The sequence below is a fragment of the Asparagus officinalis genome, chromosome 2 (assembly GCF_001876935.1).
Source record: "Asparagus officinalis chromosome 2, Aspof.V1, whole genome shotgun sequence".
Classification (NCBI taxonomy): Eukaryota; Viridiplantae; Streptophyta; class Magnoliopsida; order Asparagales; family Asparagaceae; genus Asparagus; species Asparagus officinalis.
Window position 1 is genome coordinate 21,642,000 of NC_033795.1, and position 8,354 is coordinate 21,650,353.

Here is an 8,354-nt window from a genome sequence, read left to right on the forward strand (position 1 = left end):
TCTAATGAGTTTTAAGAAGGCTTGGGTTTGTGTAGTGAGGAATTAATGATTTGTGGGCTAAGGAAAGGGTGATAAAATCCCTCATCTTATCTTAATTATGGGGTTTTGCCCATAAAAATATTTTTTAAGTGTGTGACAAATCAAAATTGTGACGCCCCTGGGTTCACACATGGCTGTAGCCCAAGGTGAAACCAAGAATGTCAAACATGTCATGCACCACACCGTGTAATAACATGTTTCACCATCACAATTACTATCTCTCTAGTAGAGTCAATAATTCACCATCACAATTACTATCTCTCTAGTAGAGTCAATAACAGGTGTAGGTACAAAAGCAAGTAAAAGAAAATACAAGAATCAACTGTATCTCTCTAGTAGAGTCAATAACAGGTGTAGGTACAAAAGCAAGTAAAAGAAAATACAAGAATCAACTGATGAAATAATAGAGATTAAATTAATATTTCATCAGCTAACATACTGAAGTACAAGTTAATGTCTGAAATAAATGAACTGGAGTTCTCAACAAGTCTCAAATATAAAATGTATGAATAAGAGGAAATAAGGCACACAGCCTTTACAACTTCTAGAAATAAAATCCTCAAATATCTAAACAGAAGTCTACAGTGGAGCTCAAAAGAAAAATATAACTAAAACAGATAGCTGAAGCTAAAGTGCATCGCCATCAACCTGCGACTCTCCGGGCTCCTGGCTCGTTACCTAAAAGGGGGAGGAACAACAAGCGTCAAAGCGCTAGCGAGCAACATCACAACCAACCCCAAGGGAAAGGGCTCATCGTAAACAGAAAATACAGTTAATACATATATATATAAAATCATCGATCCTATTTAGGAACTTACAACATGAGCTTAAGTACGTCGAATGAAATAATCCAAACAAGGAAACCCTCATGTATATACCTTGTAGCTCAAATTGTAGATCCCTAATGATAAGAGGGTTTTAGTACTTAGGAAATTACAACACGAGCATAGGTACGTCGAGCGAAATAATCCAAACAAGGAAACACTCATGTATATACCTTGTATCTCAAATTGTAAATCCCTAAATACCAAACCCGAAATCTAATACAGGAACAATAATAAAAGAAGACAAACCCATCTTAGAACTTAAATCTGGTGTCATATCGTAACTCACATAAGTGTCATGTCCTGCCTATGCAAGTATCAGTGTCAATCTCAAGGTCTAAACTGATATCCAACACATGAACTAAAACTAGATATAGTGGATGTCCAACACATGGACTACATATGAAAATAGTCCAACACATAGACTGAATGTGATAAATGTCCAACATATGGACTACACGTCATAATTACCCATCACATGGACTAGATGAAATATATGAACAGATGCATATACCCTAATTTCTCACGTGTCTCGGTATGCAAACCTAAACTCGTGTCCGCATGTCATCTCACATGTAAAGATACAGGTTAAACAATAATTTATAATACCCGTTATTCGAGGTAACTCCTCGTTCATATTAAAGTATGCAACAACAATAAACAAGCATAAACAGTTTTAGTTAAACTGAAACAATCCAAACAGATCCAAACCGAGGAAACTGGAAAATTCCTCATCAGTCGACTTATGAGTTGACTGGGATTGGTCGACTCATTGGTCGAGCAGAACAAAACACAAAACTATAAATTTTCCCGTCAGTCAACTCATTAGTCGACTCATCAGTCGACTATCATTCGACTGAGTAGAAAATTCCCAGTTTTTCTGCATACGATGATTTATATGAAAAAAAAAATTAAATCTAAAGTTCTTCTTCATCATGTCCAACAAAATATTTCCGATTCTAACACATGTGTATCAATAGAAACGAAAGATTTGCATGTAATAACTTACATTAAAACCCTAAACATATTTATCCATGTTTAAAAACGTTTAAAAACAAAGCTAAACATATTTATCCATGTTTAAAAACGTTTAAAAACAAAGAAATCACAAAGAAACACATGTTTAAAAACTAACTCCAGATCTGGATCTACATTACAAAAACATTGGTGATTTTTTATTAAACTAAAAATATAGATCTTGCAACTCATAATATAAAGCATTTATCTTTATGCACAAAAATATGTTTTAGGCTCAAGAATTTAAAATAAATCTCAAAGAAAACTATACAAACAGTGAGTGAGGGCTGGGCGAGATGTTACTCGCCTCTGGTATGCTAGAACAACTCCTGAATCCGAGAGAGGATGATTCCCTTCACTGCACCTCGCCAAAACCCGCTGAAATCCTCCGAAAATCCCCCAAAAATCACCAAAAACGAACTAGGGTTTGAGGGGAGAGAGGGGCTAGGGTTTCTCTGGGATTCTGATGGGTTTGGGGTTGGTTTCGGGTAAAAAAAAAATATAATATGGTTAAAACCCGAAAGAAAACTCACCCAAACCCGCAACTGAAAAATCTAGAAATCTGCCCGTAAGTCGACTCATAGGTCGACTCATAAGTCGACTCATGAGTCGACTAAGCCGACGTTTTCTAGATTCATGCATGTTTTGCTAATTTGCCAAAACCAATACACAAAACTCTATAAAAATACACTCATACATATCTGATAACTTGTTATCAAGTATATCTATGACCTCAAGTCATTTACCATAATAGAATTATCTATCACCAATAATTCACATATACTTCTAACAAAAATACGAGGTTTTACATTCTTCCCCCTTAAAAGAATTTCGTCCTCGAAATTCAGAAATCATACTCAAACAAATAATATTACTCTAGACAAGCATATAGCAATATTTATATTTAACAATCTAGGATGACTATATTCCCACTTAACCCTTAATCAAGTGGAACTAGTACGTCGGGCGAAAAATCCAAACAAGGAACCCCCCATATATATACCATGTATTCAAAAAGATTAAGAATTGAGCGGAAATATCCTCATTCTAGCGTAAATCTAAATATAATCACACTAATAATCATAAATATAAATCAATCCACTTCCTCAATAAATGCAGGAAGTAGCGCTACATAGCATCTTCGCGCTCTCGAAAATCATCTTCGATGTCAACACTTAACCATTTAAAATGTAAATACCCCCACTTAACCCCTAATTAAATGGAACAAGTACATCGAGCGAAAAATCCAAACAAAGAACCCCTTATATATATACTATATGTTCCGAGTACTTAGGAGATAAGTGGTAATACACTCATTTTAGTGTTAAGTATAAACATCGCCATAATTGAATCTATAAGCTATATATAAGTCATACAAAAAGATTTAATTAACCTGTTCAAACATGTGTGGATAATCGTGACGCATGTCCTCTTCTCTCTCCCAAGAAATCTCCTCAACGCCTCGTCGGTTCCACTGCACTTTTACCAAAGGAATTACCTTGTTTCTAAGCCTCTTATCCTCTCTGACAAGTATATAAACCGGAATCTCAATAGTAGTTAAATCCTCCTGAAGCTCAATCTCTGGTGCATCCAACAATCTCTGTTGCTCCTCATCATGCAAGTGCTTCTTGAGCATAGAAACATGAAATACATTGTGTATACTAGACATCGATGCTGGAAGATCTAGTCTGTATGACACAGCTCCAATGCGCTCCAAAATCCGGAAGGGTCCAATATACCTCGGTGCAAGCTTTCCCCGTCTTCCGAACCGTTGAACACCTTTCATAGGCGATACCTTCAGTATAACCGAATCTCCAACCTGAAACTCCAAGGGTCTTCGTCTCTTATCTGCATAGCTCTTTTGTCGACTCTGTACGGCTAAAATCCTCTCTCTAATCAATGCTACCTTCTCAGTAGTCTGCCTCACAAGCTCTGGCCCAAGCATTAAGCTATCATTCGGCTCTGCTCAGCATATCGATGATCTACAAGGTCTCCCGTACAATGCCTCATATGGGTCCATACCGATCGTCGCTTGATAACTATTTTTATAACCGAACTCTATCAGTGGAATATGCTCCTCCCAGCTACCTTGAAAGTCTATAACACACCCGCAACATGTCTTCCAACACCTGATTCACCCTCTCCGTTTGACCATCTATCTGTGGGTGGAATACACTTCTGTAAGATAATCTGCTGCCGAACGAATCCTGAAAACTCCTCCAAAAATGTGAAGTGAACACTGAACCTTGATCCGACACAATCATATCAGGAACTCCATGAAGTCGGACTATCTCCCGAATAAATATCATCGCAAACGCCTCAGCTGTATATGTAGTCTTCACTAGAATAAAATGCGCTGACTTCGTCAACCGATCCATAATTACCCAAACTGAATCATTCCCCTTCTTTGACTTTGGCAACCCTATAATGAAGTCCATAGAAATATCCGCCCATTTCCAATTTGGGATGGGTAAAGGCTGAAGTGTTTCTGCTAGTCTCTAATGCTCTGCCTTCACCTGCTGACAGGTAAAACACTTAGCCACATACTCTGTAACCTCTCTACGCATACCACTCCACCAGAAGTGTCTCTTCAAGTCCTTGTACATCTTGGTGGTTCTTGGATGCACTGTATACCGAGTGCGATAAGCTACATCAAATAGCTCCCTCTTCAGCTCTGCATTGGATGGCATAACCAATCTACCCTTCATCCGTAGACCTCCATCTTCTCCAATGGCCCAATCAGCTTTAGGTTCTTTGGAAATCTCCTCCTTTCGGATTTGAATCCAAGAGTCTTCCAGCTGAGCTCTAACAACTCTGACACTCCAAGATGGCTACACTGACACAGTTCTTAAAAATGCACTGGTTCCACCAATCTCGGGTCTGAAATCAAACTGACTAAGAGTAAGAAGATCTCTATACAATGAACACCTCAAAGCCGAAACCCGATGTCGACGCTTCCTGCTTAAAGCATCTGCTACGACGTTCGCCTTTCCCAGATGATACTGGATCGCGAACTCATAATCCTTGATAAATTTAATCCACCTTCTCTGTCTCTGGTTGAGTTCTTTCTGAGAGAAAAGATACTTCAGACTCTGGTGGTCTGTGAACAGCTCAAACTGCACTCCATACAAGTAGTGTCTCCAAGACTTCAGTACAAATACCACTACTGCTAACTCCAAATCATGAGTGGGATAGTTCTGCTCATGTACCCGCAACTGCCGGGAGATAGATGCTACTACCTTCTGAGTCTGCATCAAGACGCCTCCTAAACCTGCCAATGATACATCTGTGTAGATCACAAATATCCTGTCGCTGCTCGGAATAGTCAAAACTGGCGCTGAAGTCAACTTAGTCTTTAAGATATCAAAGGCCTTCTGGCACTCCACACTCCAAATGAACTGTACACCCTTCTTCGTAAGGTGTGTAAGTGGCATCGAAATCTTCGAGAAGTCCTGGATAAACTTCCTGTAATAGCCGGCTAAGTCCAAAAAACTATGAATCTCTGTCACCATCCTCGGCGGTTCCCAATCAAGAACTGCTATAACCTTAGCCGGATCCATTGCTATGCCCTCTTTACTGATGATGTGGCCAAGAAATCTAACTTCTGAAACCCAAAATTCACACTTGCTGAACTTGACATATAACTGATACTCCTGTAGAGTCCTCAAAGCTAACCGTAGGTGCTGCTCGTGTTCTGCCTCCGATCTCGAATAAATGAGGATATCGTCAATAAAAACAATCACGAACTAATCCAAGAAGGGACGAAAAACCCGGTTCATCAAATCCATGAATACAGCGGGTGCATTTATCAACCCAAATGGCATGATCATGAACTCGAATGATCCATATCGAGTAAGAAAAGCGGTCTTGGGAATATCCATCTCCCGAACCCGCAGCTGATGATAACCAGAACGAAGATCAATCTTCAAGAAATACTGCGTTCCCTGTAACTGGTCGAATAAGCCATCAATCCTAGGTAATGGGTACCTATTCCGGATAGTGACCTTGTTCAACTCTCTATAATCAATGCACAATCTCATACTACCGTCCTTCTTCTTCACAAAGAGGACCAGTGCACCCCACGGAGAATAACTCCGACGAATAAAACCCTAAGCTAACAACTCGTTCAACTGGGTTTGAAGCTCCCTCATCTCAGCTGGTGCCATACGTTAGGGTGCACGGGATATCGGGGCTTTGCCTGGCTGCAACTCAATACAGAACTCAACCTCTCTCACAGGAGGTAGTCCAGGTATGTCCTGAAAGACATCCTGATACTCTGAGACAACTCTAGTCTCCAATAAATCAACACCCTGATCCCGTCGCATCACCTCCTCGATGTACATTAGAAATGACTCCGCAAAACGGTTGTCCTAAGAGGTTGCCACAATCATCTCGGATCCATCGGACGCTCGTAAATTGACTGTCTTCACAAAGCAGTCAATACTAACATGGTAGGAAGACAACCAATCCATACCAAGGATAACATCAAACTCGAACATATGCAACACTATCAAATCGACAATGAACTCCGACTCATCTAAACTGATAGTACACCTCCTATAAACGCTCTTCAGAAGCGATATCTCACCTAAAGGGGTGGAAACTGATAAAGGGGTATCTAATGGCTGAGCTACGAGCTGGACTCTAGACATAAAATCATACGAAATGAAAGAATACGAAACTCCCGAATCGAAGAGAATACGGGCGGGAAAAGAATTCACAAGGAACGTACCCTCCACCACTGCTCCGTTAGCTCCATGATCACGCGGTACTATCACATATACTCTGCCTCTGGCTGACGTCTGCTTTGCTGCTAGTGCTGGAGAATACGGAACTATCTGCCCCTGAGGATCCTCCTGAACTGCACGAATCTGTCCCTCAGTCTTCTGAGCTACTGGCGGTGCCTCTAGCCTCATATACTGACCCTGACCTCTGCCCTGAACTCTCTACTGCTCTTGGTTCGGGCCCTTGCCCTGCTGAGCTCCTACTAGTGCGCTGCGACACTCCGATGCCTTATGTCTGACCATGCGACAGTTATAGCAAACTCCTTAAAACTTGCGCTACTGATGCGCTCTCTGATCCTGTTGAGGTCCCTTCTTAGGAGGGCCCTGATGCTGCTGCTGAGGTCCCGAAAAAGGTCTCTTGTTCTTACCCTTTTCCCCATTCTGTCCTACCTTAGTCTTCCCTTCCTTATCTTTCTAGAACATGGCAGTCTCAATCTCCTATGAGGTGGCGGCCTTTGCTACCTCTCGAACTGAAAAGAACTTCCTCGAGACGAGGTATCCATGAAGATTATGGCAGAGCCCTGCTAGGAACATCTGAGCCTGTCGCTCTCCTATCTGCCACAAACTCGTGAAGTGCAGCAACTCCATAAATCTGCTCTCAAAGTCTACCACTGACATGTCCCTCTGAGTCAACCGGGACAACTCAAGCTCCTTCCCAGTCCGTGCTGCAGAAGAAATATACTATCCATCAAAGAAGTAGATGAAGTCCTCCCATGTGAGGGTCATTCGGTGCTTTGGAGTGAACTAGAGTCGATACCATCTCCCGATGTCTCCCTTCAGACTGTAGGATACCAATCTTTGCTTCTGGACCGAATCCATATTAAGTATGTCGATGGTGTTATTCACATCCTCCTTCCACTTATGGACTGCAAGAGGGTCTGATGACCCCTGAAACTCTGGTGCCCTCATCTTCTGGTACCTCTCTACCATATGGAGCCAAGCCTCCTGCTCTGTGGCTCTATCCGGAACTGCTGGTGGAATAGCTGCAGATGCGATCTCTGGGGGTCTCTCGTTGATAGGAATGGTTGGTATTCCCTGTGGCTAATCTGCTGGTAGTGGTGGTGGCATTGGTGGTGCGATATGATTCGCCACAAGCTCCTCAATTACTGCCATCCTAGCTACGATGGGAGCCATAAGATCTATCAGGTAATGGGGAGCTTGTTGCGGCTCAGGTGGTGCCTGCTGTGGCTCGGGCTGAGCTTGTTGTTGCCTAGGTGGAGCCTGCTACAACTCTGCCTGTCCAGCTCTCTGAGTACGAGGTCTACCACGTCCTGTCATCTCTCTGATCATAAGAAAATAAGAGTTTATGAGTCAAAATAGACATATACACATACATAGCATATCACAATATGATTTTCACAACAATTTAGTATTCACACAAATACTTTAAATTTACACAAAAATAGTTGTCATAAAAAAATATCCTCAAATTTTTAGATATACGCATATATCATCCTCACTCATACTAGGGAATCCTTACGGACTCTATACATGAATCCTAAGAAATTCTATCCTAGCTCCACGACTCGACACAGGATGAACCTAAGGATACTGGAACTAGAGCTCTGATACCAACTGTGACGCCCCTGGGTTCACACAAGTGTTTAGTGGAAAATTTGTAGTGAAAGAAACGAAAGAAAAATTGACTTGTATTCCTTTGATCTCAATTACAATTGGATTTCCTGATTAC